We start from the raw sequence: 13874 nt of genomic DNA, 5'->3' as shown, positions 1-13874 counted from the left end.
AAATCTTTTGAGTGATCAGCTCGTGTTGCGGGTTTTGCTAATCCCGTTGTATGAGCAACTTTGCTTTCAACCGATGTATGCTTCGGCAGTCACTCCCAAATATTTCGGGTGCAATGAATCTGCCGATGAGCCCGTTGTTCTTTGATATTTCCATAAATAAAATATCGAACGTGGGTTGTGTTCATGTGTACTTCCAGAATCTTGCTATTTACGGCGCTCGCAGAGGCATCTATAGCAGAGGGAAGAGTTGATGTCCTTGTTTACTTTGCATCCTGTAGCACTCGTAGAGGCTTTTTTCGGAGCACGATCCTTTTCCGTGTACTGTGTCATACCATCGTTCACCACGGGGCGTGGGCAAGGTTTACAAGGATGCGGTTTAGGCGCTCCGATCAACTGCAATGCTTTTCAAGGGATCAAAACTTAAGTTCTTATTAATAAAAAACGCGGAACTAAAGGGCGAAAAAAGGGAGAGCCCTGCTTGAAAAGGAAAGGGAAACTAAACACTAGTAGATTGCTTAAGTATTGAAGGGGTTCTTCTCATCTTCTGGCTTGGTCACCGTGTCGGTGTTTTTCGAAGCGTCGTTGATTTCGCCAGAGGCCTGGGCAGCGATTGTCAGTGTCTTGCTGCCTCCTATGTCTTCTGCACCATCAGCTGCCGAAGCTTTTGCTGCCGAAGCTTGGGCTGCCGAAGTTTGTGCTGCCGAAGCTTCAAGGGCGAGGTCGGCTGACTTCTTCTTTGCTCATCTGACGCGTTCTTCTTCCTTGTTACTGCGTGACAATGTCTTTGACGGAAGGTCAGTAATTTCCTGCCTCAGGCCAAACTTAGCAGCAATCCTCTGAAAGTCCCGATCACAATTGTCCGAGCGTGAGAAACCTCCATGGACTGTAATGTTTGTCCCGTTGTTCCCAGGCATTTTCAGCTTGAGGTATGCATAGTGCGGTACAACCATGAACTTGGCATAAGCTGGTCTCCCGAGTATAGCGTGATACTGCGATTCCCAGTTCACGACTTCGAACTCGATCTTTTCCTTCCTGAAATTATCGGGTTTGCCAAAGACGACGTTCATGTAAACTTTGCCAAGAGAGTATGCCGGTGAAGTGGGGAGGATCCCATCAAAGCGGGTGTCTGATTCTTCTAGCATTCTCATGGTGATCCCCATACTCTTAATTGTGTCGAGGAATATCAGATTGAGTCCACTTCCACCATCCATGAAGACTTTGCTCATCTTGAATCCTCCAACCTGCGCCTCCACTACTAGGGCAGCGTGTCCTGGTTTTGGTATAGTCATCGGGTGATCCGCTCGGCTGAACGTGATGTTCTGAGACGACCACTCGACATACTCAGGGATGTTCGCCATGATGCTTTCTGCCAGGTTGATCTCTCGAGTGAGCTTCTTCATTTCTCTTCTTGAAACACCTGTCCTGTGGATCATACTCATCTGCCCACGTGGTGGTTGGAATGCCTCGTTGGGTTGATGAGGTTGAGCCTGTTGGACCTGATGTTGTGGTGGAGGTGGTGGTGGCGGTAGCTGTTGCTGGCCTGCCTGCTGGATGAGTTTGTGCATGTCAATGAACTGCCGACAGTCCCTGAGCAGGTGGCTTGACTTCGTTTTGCCGTCCTTGGAATCGGTATACGAGTGCAAGTAACAGGGAGCGTTGATCTGCTCAGTATAGGGTAGTTCGGGAGTCCTCTGTTGTCGTGGTTTATAATTGCCACGGTTCCCAGAGTTGCTCCGATTACCGTCCTGTCGATCATCTCGTCTGTCGTCATACCGATCGTCCTGCCGATTAGAATACCCTGCAGCTACCAGGTTGTTGTCGTCATAGCTGCGGTTCTTCCTTCTCTTGTTGCGATCCCTTCGACCACCCGAGTCATGCTTCGGCTGGTCATCGTCTTCGTCATCACTGCGTTGTCGCGGCTTTCGAACGTTGTCCTCGCCATCGGCCCAGCTGTTGGCGATTTCCATTTACTTGGTTATGGTTTTTGGCTTCTTGCGTCCGAGTTCCTCTATGTAGCTTTCACGTCGGATGCCGTCGCTGAAGGCGTCGATTGCTCTGTCGACAGATACGTCTTCTGCAGCGTTCAGGAGTTTGGTGAATCTCCCGATGTATGAGCGCATCGATTCCTTCTGCTTTTGCTGGCAATGCCGTAATTCTTCGATCCCGACGGGCCTTTTGTACGTTGCTTGGAAGTTGGCAACAAAGGCCTCTACTAGGTCGTCCCATGATTTGATGGAACCCTTCGGCAGACCTCTTAACCAGGCTCGCGCTGAATCCTTTAGGTAAAGCTGCAAGCACTGCATTGCTGCTATCTGGTTCCCCTTTTGCAGAATCACAGTCTGCAGATAGTCATCTATCCAGACACAGGCTCCTGCTGCCCATCGTATTTGGCAGCGTCAGTAGGTGTGGGTTTGAACTTTCTGGGAGGCATTGCCTCACGGATTTTGTAACTCAAACAGTCGGCTCCCCTAAGCTCGCCGTCGTTCTCCTGACTCTCATCCGAAGAGTCGCTGTCGTATTCCTCCCTGGCGGCGCGTTGTCGTCTTGCTTTGTCGATCCTGCTCTGGGTGATTTCATCCCGAGCATCTCTCGCATGATGCTTCGAACCACTAGCTTGCAACGTGGTCTTTTCCTTTCTCGGGACCAGATTGTCTCCCAATATAGCGAGACTTTCTAGGGCACCTCGTTGGGCTTGAGCCATGGAACCTTCAGGGCGCTGATTGATGAGGTATGCAGCGAGGTTGGCGGTCGCTCCTGCGACGGTTTTTGGCCGTGGCCTGCCCGCGGTGTCCGTGGTCATAAAGGACTTGGTCAGATTCGATGTTATTTCTCTAGCATCGTCTTCCGAGAGCCTGGACATTCTTGATCGATGTTTGCCTGCCCCGTGAGTACTTCGAGAGGCGCTTCCTTGCGAGCCCCTTCGTCGCTCGCTGGATCGGTCTGCCGCAGATAAGCATCTCTCGAGGGTAGCTTGTTCTTTGTATAGTCGCTCCCGATTTTTCTCCAATATGGAGCGGTAAGCATTGAGAGTGCCAACCGTGGTTCCTGCCGGGAGTGGTGTGTTGTTGAGCACGACTGCCTTGGCTGTTGCCCACTCCTCCTCTGCGATGGTGTGCTCGATGTTGTTGTTGCTGGCGCTGTTCTCAAAACTAGCTCGCATGCTGGAACGGGGGGTGCGATCTCCGTCTCCCCTATTAGCAACATAAACTTGGTGGGGTGCCGCTCTTCGGGTGACACCTCGAACGATGCTGTCGACGATGTCCTCTCCCGATGAATACTGGGCATTGCAGATGAACGGTGTGTCGCTCGATCCCAGCCTGTGCCTGGTGTCACAGTTCAAGCAGTAGTACGAGGTTAGCTCCGAAGACGCGGGATTGTCGGATCCAACCGACATGGAAGATGCCGAACGGGGAGTCGAGGGCGCGGGCGAACTCGGCGGGCTTGTCAGGCCAGCCGAAAGGTCGAGTGATGACGATGCGCTTGGGCTCATCGATCTGGAGATGGGCGATTCCAGCAGCCGAAGGATTCCTTCCGAGTTGACATTGTAGTGAACGCTCCCGAAGGTCATCTCCATGTTGCCTTGCAGATCGGAGAAGGTCGAGCGAGACGAGTCGCTGTGCGGGGTGAATTCATAGGAGCCGAAACGAATCGGGCTTCCCAGATGAGGCGATGAGGGTGTTGACGATGCTGCTGATGACATGACAGGCTGCGCCGATGTCCGATCTTGTGCCGACAGGGTTCCCACAGACGGCGCCAATTGTCGAGGGTACTCCTCGGCAATGCCCTCCGATTGGGGCTTAGGGTTGACGGAATCCTGCAAGCTGACACGAGACATCGGTTCACAGACAAGCGGGGAGAGCGATTTACCTAGGTTCGGGGCCCTCGATGAGGTAAAACCCTTACGTCCTGCCTGTCTGTTCTTGATTATGAATATAATCGGTTACAATGGGGTGCCGAATAATTTGGCTGAGATCTCGTCGAGAGGCTAAGCGCTGCGGAGACCTAGCTCTAGACTTTTGATGGCTAAGGCTGCTAAGATTGGTTGTGTCCCCCGGCAGCCCCTCTCCTGGCCTTTATATAGGAGGCCAGGTCTCAAGAGGTCTAACCGAGTACGACTTGGTTTACAGCAGTTTTGAATCTAATCTTTCCTTGTTCGGCTGCTCCCTTATCTTGCCCGTCAAGGATTCTTCTGGTGTGCCGCCCAGGTGGCCCATCTTGCCTCCAGGTGTCTTCATGGGCCTCCAATTAATCAATACAGGATAGGGCAATGTCGGTTACCCGAAGCGTAATGCCCACGTCACTTGATGTTGATCTTTTGAAACTGAAAGTTATGCCTAATGAAGTTAAAGATACTAAGTCATTTTCTACAACAAATGCTATCCAAGTTCGAATTGATGACAATATTAGGATGATGGCTGAATTGCATGCTAGGTGGGAAAGAGAAGAAAAACTTGCTAAAGAGAATAATATAGCTAGAGTTTGGACTATTACCACCACTAGTAATGTTGATGCTTCACATGTTGCTAAACCTCCTACTATCAATGGTAAAATAATTGGTGTTGGCAATATTTCTACTTCTACTACAAAGCGTGCAAAATTGCACAAATCACTAAACTGTTTGTGATAAAAGTGCTGAAATTTTTCAAAGTGTTGGGGACAATGGTCCCATTGCTTTAGATCATAATGGTTTTGATTTTGATAATTGTCATATTTCTGAAGTTATTAAGTTCTTGCAAAAACTTGCTAGAAGTCCTAATGCTAGTGCTATAAACTTGGCCTTTAAAAACATATTACAAATGCTCTCATTAAAGCTAGGGAAGAGGAATTAAAACTTGAAGCTTCTATCCCTAGGAAGTTGGAAGATGGTTGGGAGCCCATCATTAAAATGAAGGTCAATAATTTTGATTGTAATGTTTTATGTGATCTTGGTGCAAGTATTTCTGTTATGCCTAAGAAACTTTATGATATGCTTGACTTGCCACCTTTGGAATGTTGTTATTTGGATGTTAATCTTGCTGATAATTCTATAAAGAAACCTTTGGGGAGAATTGACAATGTTCACATTACGGTTAACAATAACCTTCTCCCCGTTGATTTTGTTGTTTTGGATATTGAATGCAATGCATCTTGTCCTATTGTTTTGGGAAGACCCTTTCTTCGAACCGTTGGTGCTATTATTGATATGAAAGAAGGAAATATTAAATATCAATTCCCTCTTAAGAAAGGTATGGAACACTTCCCTAGAAAGAGAATGAAGATGCCTTTTGATTCTATTATTAGAACAAATTATGATGTTGATGCTTCTTCTCTTTATGTTACTTGATTTTCACTTTCTGCGCCTAGCTGAAAGGCGTTAAAGAAAAGCGCTTATGGGAGACAACCCATTATTTTATTTCTGCAATTTTTGTTTTATTTTTGAGTCAAGGTACTGCCTACTACTGTAGCAATAAATTTGTATCTTTATTTTCTTGCATTTTTGTGCCAAGTAAAGTATTTTATAGAAAGTTGATACTAGATTTGGATTTCTGCGCAGAAACAGATTTTTATCTGGCACGGTTTTGAGCTTTTCTCTCTCTAGAAAGATCTAAAAATTCTGAAAAAATTCATGAGCCTTGGGTAATGTCCAGAAATGTTGTGAATGATTGTGTCCTTGCTGAACATGTGAATTTTTGATTATGCACTAACCCTCTAATGAGATTGCTTTGAGTTTGGTGTGAAGGAAGTTTTCAAGGATCAAGAGAGGAGGATGATATAATATGATCAAGAAGAGTGAAAAGTCTAAGCTTGGGGATGCCCCCGTGGTTCATCCCTGCATATTTCAAGAATACTCAAGCGTCTAAGCTTGGGGATGCCCAAGGCATCCCCTTCTTCATCAAACTTATCAGGTCACCTTTAGTGAAACTATATTTTAATTCCGTCACATCTTATGTGCTTTACTTGGAGCGTCCGTGTGCTTTTATTTTCATTTTGTTATTTTAGTTTTCTGAATAAATCGTATCCTAACATGCTTGTGTGGGAGAGAGACACGCTCCGCTTTTTCATTTGAACACTTGTGCTCTTTGTTTTATTTTTCATGTTCATGGCGAAAGCTGAAAGCCGCAGCACTTATTGTTATTTGGTTGAAAATAGAAAATGCTGCATGTGGTAGTTGGTATATTGTCTCGAATAATTTGATACTTGGTAATTGTTTTGAGCACTCAAGTAGATCATGTTTAAGCTCTTGCATCATGTAGTTTAAAACTATTAGTGGAGAACTACCGTAGAGCTTGTTGAAATTTGGTTTGCATGATTGGTCTCTCTAAGGTCTAGATATTTTCTGGTAAAAGTGTTTGAGCAACAAGCAGGAAGACAGTGTAGAGTCTTATAATGCTTGCAATATGTTCTTATGTAAGTTTTGTTGTACCGGTTTATACTTGTGTTTGCTTCAAACAACCTTGCTAGCCAAAACCTTGTACTGAGAGGTAATGCTTCCCGTGCATCCAAAACCTAGAGCTAAAACCTATGCCATTTGTGTCCACCATAACTACCTACTATGTGGTATTTTTCTGCCATTCCAAGTAAATACTTCATGTGCTACCTTTAAACAATTCAAAACTTTATTACTCCTTATGTGTGTCAATGTTTTATAGCTCATGAGGAAGTATGTGGTGTTTTATCTTTCAATCTTGTTGGGCAGACTTTCACCAATGGACTAGTGGCATATACATCTGCTTATCCAATAATTTTGCAAAAAGAGCTGGCAACGGGGTGCCCAGCCCCAATTAATTAACTTTCATTAATAATTCTCTTCACATGTTTTGCCCTGATTTATCAGTAAGAAACTTAATTTGCAATAGACACTCCTCCATGGTATGTGAAATGTTGGAAGGCACCCGAGGATTCGGTTAGCCATGGCTTGTGAAAGCAAAAGGTTGGGAGGAGTGTCATCTATAAATAAAACTAAAATACATGTGTAAACAAAAGAGAAGAGGGATGATCTACCTTGCTGGTAGAGATAACGTCCTTCATGGGAGCCGCTCTTTGAAAGTCTGTTTGACAAGGGGGTTAGAGTGCCCACTACCATTCGTTGACAACAACAAACACCTCTCAAAACTTTATTTTTATGCTCTCTATATGATTTCAAAACTTGAAAAGCTCTAGCACATGATTTAATCCCTGCTTCCCTATGCGAAGGGCCTTTCTTTTACTTTATGTTGAGTCAGTTTACCTACTTCTTTCTATCTTAGAAGCAAACACTTGTGTCAACTGTGTGCATTGATTCTTACATGCTTGCTTATTGCACTTATTATATTACTTTGTGTTGACAATTATCCATGAGATATGCATGTTGAAGTTGAAAGCAATTGCTGAAACTTAAATCTTTCTTTGTGTTGCTTCAAAACCTTTTATTAATAATCTATTGCTTTATGAGTTAACTCTTATGCAAGACTTTTTGATGCTTGTCTTGAAAGTACTATTGATGAAAAGTTTTTGCTATATGATTCAGTTGTCTAGTCATTATCTTTTTGTTAGCAAACTATAGACCATTGCTTTGAGTCACTTCATTCATCTCATATGCTTTACAATAGTATTGATCAAGATTATATTGGTAGCATGTCACTCCAGAAATTATTCTTTTTATCGTTTACCTACTCGAGGGCGAGTAGGAACTAAGCTTGTGGATGCTTGATACGTCTCCAACGTACCTATAATTTCTTATGTTCCATGCTAGTTTTATGACAATACCTACATGTTTTATTCACACTTTATAATGTTTTTATGAATTTTCTGGGATTAACCTATTAACAAGATGCCACAGTGCCAGTTACTGTTTTCTGCTGTTTTTGATTTCAGAAAAGTTGTTTTACAAATATTCTCGGAATTGTACGAAACAAAAGCCCATGGCCCTATTTTCCACGGAGTATTCCAGAAGACCGAAGAGGAGTCGAGGAATGCCAGCAGGGGCCCCTCCCCATATGGTGGCGCGGGGGGCCCCACAGCCGCGCCGTGACGTGGGGAGGGAGCCCCCTGGCTCCCCCGACGCTGCCCCTTCGCCTATTTATTCCTTCGTCCCCGAAAACCCTAGTACCGAGAGCAAAAATACCAGAACAGTTCCAGAGACGCCGCCGCCGTCAACCCTAACTCGGGGGGTTCAGAAGATCTCCTCCGGCACCCTGCCGGAGAGGGGAATCATCAGCGGAGGGCTCTACATCACCATGCCCGCCTCCGGACTGATGCGTGAGTAGTTCATCCTTGGACTACGGGTCCATAGCAGTAGCTAGATGGTTGTCTTCTCCTATTGTGCCATCATGTTTAGATCTTGTGAGCTGCCTATCATGATCAAGATCATCTATTTGCAATGCTACATGTTGTGTTTGTTGGGATCCGATGAATATGGAATACTATGTCAAGTTTATTATTGATCTATCATATATGTGTTGTTTATGATCTTGCATGCTCTCCGTTGCTAGTAGAGGCTCTGGCCAAGTTGATACTTGTGACTCCAAGAGGGAGTATTTATGCTAGATAGTGGGTTCATGTCTCCATTGAATCTGGGGGAGTGACAACAACCTCTAAGGTTGTGGATGTGCTGTTGCCACTAGGGATAAAACATCAATGCTTTGTCTAAGGATATTTATATTGTTTACATTACGCACATTACTTAATGCAATTGTCTGTTGCTTGCAACTTAATACTGAAAGGGGTGCGGATGCTAACCCGAAGGTGGACTTTTTAGGCATAGATGCATGCTGGATGGCGGTCTATGTTCTTTGTCGTAATGCCCTAAGTAAATCTCATAGTAGTCATCATGATATGTATGTGCATTGTTATGCCCTCTCTATTTGTCAATTGCCCAACTGTAATTTGTTTACCCAACATGTTATTTATCTTATTGGAGAGACACCACTAGTGAACTATGGACCCCGGTCCATTCTTTTACATCTGAAATACAACCTACTGCAATCATTGTTCTCTTTTATTTTCTGCAAGCAAACATCATTTTCCACACCATACGTTTAATCCTTTGTTTTCAGCAAGCCGGTGAAATTGTCAACCTCACTGTTAAGTTGGGGAAAAGTAGTTTGATTGTGTTGTGCAGGTTCCACGTTGGCACCGGAATCCCTGGTGTTGCGCCGCACTACACTCCTTCACCAACAACCTTCACGTGATCTTCATCTCCTACTGATTCGATAACCTTGGTTTCTTACTGAGGGAAAACTCGCTGTTGTACTCATCATACATTCCTCTTGGGGTTCCCAACGGACGTGTGCTTTACCGTCACAAGCAGGCGTTAAAGAAAAGCACTCTTGGGAGATAACCCATATTTTATTTCTGTAATTTTTCTTTTGTATAGTCTTGGAAGTTAATACATTTGTAATAACATCTCCTTATCCTTTTTATTTATTTTTTGTGCCAAGAATATTCTCTAATAGGAAGAAAGTAAGATTTGGGGAAGTTGTTGTTTTGAAACAGATTATGTGCTGTCACAAAAAAATTCGTATTCCCATCCAGAACGTAGTTTTGAGCTGGTAATTTTGATCATATGCCCCAGGTTATTATCTAACTTTCGTTAGTTTTTCACTTTTCGATTTGAGCAATAGAGGATTTTGGAAAAATTCGATCTTTAGCTGGTTCTGTTTTGACAAATTTTCGCCACTATTTGCATTTGCTTCTTAATGTCTTTATTTTGTGTTCTTTTGAGAGAAAGAGATTTTTGAAGAAGTTGCTACAGTAGCTAATGTTTTAATGGATGTTTGACATATGTTATAACTGAACCAAGTGAATTTGTTATTTTGATTGTACTAATGCTGCTAATGAAAATTATGTGAAATTTTGTATGAAGGAAGTTTTCAAGTGCAGGTAGAGAAGAATGATGTAATGAGATGAAGTATGGACAAAATCTCAATCTTTGGGATGCCCATGTCACCCCAAGAAATATCGAAGAGGTACATGCGTCAAAGCTTGGGGATGTCCAACGCATCCCCTTCTTCATCAACAAAATATCAGGTCATCTTTCAAGACGCTATATTTTTATTGCTTCATATGCTATGTGTTGTTCTTGGAGCGTCTTTATTTTTGTTTTTAGTTTTTCTTTTGTTTTGTTAGCTGTAGCATATGGTTGTATCCCAGCATATTTGTTTTGTAGAATAACACACTCCATTTTAATTCGATAAAACACTCTAGTTTTCACTCTTATTGTTCTGCGAGTGTTCTCTTTTGCTAGTATTGCGTTTAACTCTGGTTTTCCACTTGCATTTTGTTCAGAGCTTGTTAGTTTTCTTTAGATTAGGTATGATTAGCTCTCTGGTCTTTATTGATTACTATCTATGAGAGTTGTTTCAAATAAATTGATTGGTGTTGGAGACGAGTAAAATGTTTCAGTTCTTATAGTGATGCAAAAAGGAGCCTGTTTAGAATGTGGCATAGACTTTAGCATGTCATGTTGGATGTTATTTTAATTATATGCTTAGTAGTTATTGTTGTAGCATGACTTGTCTCAAATAGCTGAGAATGCTTAATGTGTCATTGAAAGAATCATGTGTTGCTTCCATCATACAAAAGCATAATATTGTGCTATTCTCATTTGATACTTTATTGGGTTGACTTGGCACATGCTTACATCATGTTATGACTACAAACTAGTCACCTAAAGCCTCTATGATAATTTAGTTTTTGACTTGTAATATCACTTTATGCTTTGATTAATAATGTTTTGTCGCTATGCATGATTATGGCCATTATTGCTCTCTTAGCTGGTCGCAGTCGTTTGCTAGCCTTCGCCTATACTGAGCATGAGCTCTACTCGTGCATCCAATTTCTAAAAACCAAAGTTGCCAATTGTGTCCACCATACCTACCTATATGTGGTATTTCACCACCACTTCAAAGTGAATTGCTTGTGTGCTACCTTTAAATCTTCAAAAAATATTACTTGTTTTGTGTTTTGTTTTAGCTCATGAGGAAGTGTTGAATGCTTTATCATCTCTTTCATATTTATTATGGCCTCACACCTTGACTAGAATGCACAATGTGCTAGTCCCTAATATTGCAAAAGATCAGACGCGGGTGCCCATCACACTAAATATAAATTGAACCAATAATCTAACTCTCCTAACACTATGTACTTGAGAAATCATGAACTTAGCTTGTTTAAACAAAGGAGAAGATGAACTTTATTGTTATCTCTATGGGAGTTCCTCTTGAATCCATTAAACATGAAAGGATGATAGATCATTTGATGCCATTCGTTGACATAGACATATATACCTCTCAAAATATATTTTTAACACCTCTATTGTATTCAAAATAAAAAGCTCTAGCACATGCGTCTTGCTTCCCTCTGTGCAGGGTCTTTCTTTTACTTTTATGTTGAGTCTTCATCTTCTAACTTTATGCACCAATTAAGAGAGCATAGTTGTCATTCTAAGTATAATGTGCGTAGTCCCAAAATTTATTATTGATTGATTCATGATTATGTTCTTGCTTGTTCTCAAACTATTTGTACATCCTTTGAACTTTAAAGGTGTCCTGACATTTTTGTTTTGCTATTTCCATGAAGGACAAGCTGAATACCACTTTGCTATGTTTTCTCTATGATAAAAAACAAACAGTTACTTTCAGTGCACTATTATTCATGATCTTTTGTTTGAGTTACTTCTCATGTTGTAACATAGTTGCTAAGTTCTATTGTTATAATTATATCTAGCATGCCTATGTTTAGAGTATTTTGATCCCAACTCATAATGCTTTTACAATAACTTGATCAAGATTGTGTTGCTACATGTCACCTCAAAAATTATTTTTGTTATCACTTACCTACTCGAGGACGAGCAGGAATTAAGCTTGGGGATGCTGATACGTTGCAAATGTATCTATAATTTTTGGTGCTCCATGCTTGTTTTACACCAATTTCTATATGTCTTTTATTTACACTTCGTGGCATTTTTATGCATTTTCTGGAACTAACCTATTGACAAGATGCCACAGTGTCAGTTCCTCTTTTCTGCTGTTTTTGTAGTTCAGAAAAGTTGTACAAGAAATATTCTCGGAATTGGACGAAACAAAAGACGAAGTTCATATTTTACTGTCACGGAGACGGAGTCCAAAGGGAAGACGGAGAAGATCCAGGAGGCGGCCGCACCATGCCTAGGCGCGGGCCACCCCTGGCCACGCCTAGGGGTGGTGTGGGCCCCTCGGGCGCCCACCGACTTTGCCCTTCCGCCTATATATTCATCTCTTCGGGAAAAACCTAAACACCCGAGCCTCCATCCATGAAAACTTCCGTCGCGGCCGCCATCGCCGATCCTAGCTCGGGAGGGTTCTGAAACTCTTCCCGACACCCTGTCGGAGAGGGAGATCATCACCGGGGGCCTCTACATCTACATGCCTGCCTCCGAAGTGATGCGTGAGTAGTTCATCTCTGGACTACGGGTCCATAGTAGTAGCTAGATGGTTGTCTTCCCCAATTTATGCTTCATGTTTAGATCTTGTGAGCTGCCTATCTTGATATAGATCATTTTTATGTAATGCTACTTGTTGTGTTGTGGGATCCGATGAATATTGAATACTATGGTTGAGATTGATTATATACTTGTCATATGTTATATGTGATCTTGCATGCTCTCCGTTGCTAGTAGATGCTCTGGCCAAGTATGTTCTTGTTACTCCAAACGGGAGTATTTATGCTCGATAGTGGGTTCATGCCTCTAGTAGGGAGAGTGACAATAATTTCTAAAGTTGTAGATGTGTTGTTGCTACTAGGGAGAAAACAACAATGATTTCTCTAAGGATAATTCTATTGTTTACTTTACACATTTTGCTTAATGCAATAATATGTTGCTTGCAACCTAATACTGAAAGGGGTGCGAACGCTAACCGGAAGATGGATAATTAGTCATAGACGCAGTTGGATTACGGTCTATGTATCATGTTGTAATACCCAAATGAATCTTATAGTAATCATCTTGTCATGTATGGTCTTTATTATGTCAATTGCCCAGCTGTAATTTGTTCACCCAGGATGTTATTTATCTTTATGGAGAGATACCTCTAGTGAACTGCGGACCCCGGTCATTTCTTTTACATTGATAAATTCATCTACAACGAACACCTGTTTTGTTTACTTACTGTAAGCACTGTTCTTTTTATTTTACTGCAAACAAACATCTCTTTCAACACAATACGGTTAATTCTTTGTTTTCAGCAAAACCGGTGAGGTTGACAACCTCACTGTAAGTTGGGGCAAATTATTTTGGTTGTGTTGGTGCAGGTTCCGCGTTGTTGCTAACGCCGATAGTGCCCTGCCAAAAGTCAGCTAGCAACACCTTCAGAAGTGATTTATTTCTCCTACTGGTCGATTAAACCTTGGTTTCTTACTGAGGGAAAACTTGTTACTGTGCTCATCATACCTTCCTCTTGGGGTTCCCCAACGGTGTGCTCTGCACTCATCAGTTCCCGCACGCGAGCAATAGATTGGCGCGTTTCGCCGGCGTGGGAAGCGACCTGCACGTGAATGCACTGTTGTGGCTATATATAGTGGACGTTGGCGGGCAAGACGGGCACTCAACCTAACCCTAGCCTTTATCCATGGCCGAGTGCAAGTGCACCTGGGCTCGCCTTGTTGAGATGGCCCGCCACATTGATGACTCACAAGTATAGGGGGTGTATCGTAGTATTTTCAATAAGTAAGAGTGTCGAACCCAACGAGGATCAGAAGGTGTTGACAAGCAGTTTTGATGAAGGATTCACTGTAAATGCTCACAGACAAGTATTCAGGGGGTTTTGATGTAGCAGATGAATAAAGTACGAGTAAGTAAAATGCGAGAGTAACAATTGCAGCGAGTGGCCCAATCCTTTTTAGCACAAAGGACAAGCCGGTTTGTTTACTTATAGTGA

This window comes from Lolium perenne, chromosome 7, assembly GCF_019359855.2.
Source record: "Lolium perenne isolate Kyuss_39 chromosome 7, Kyuss_2.0, whole genome shotgun sequence".
Classification (NCBI taxonomy): domain Eukaryota; kingdom Viridiplantae; phylum Streptophyta; class Magnoliopsida; order Poales; family Poaceae; genus Lolium; species Lolium perenne.
This window is presented reverse-complemented; position numbering follows the sequence as displayed.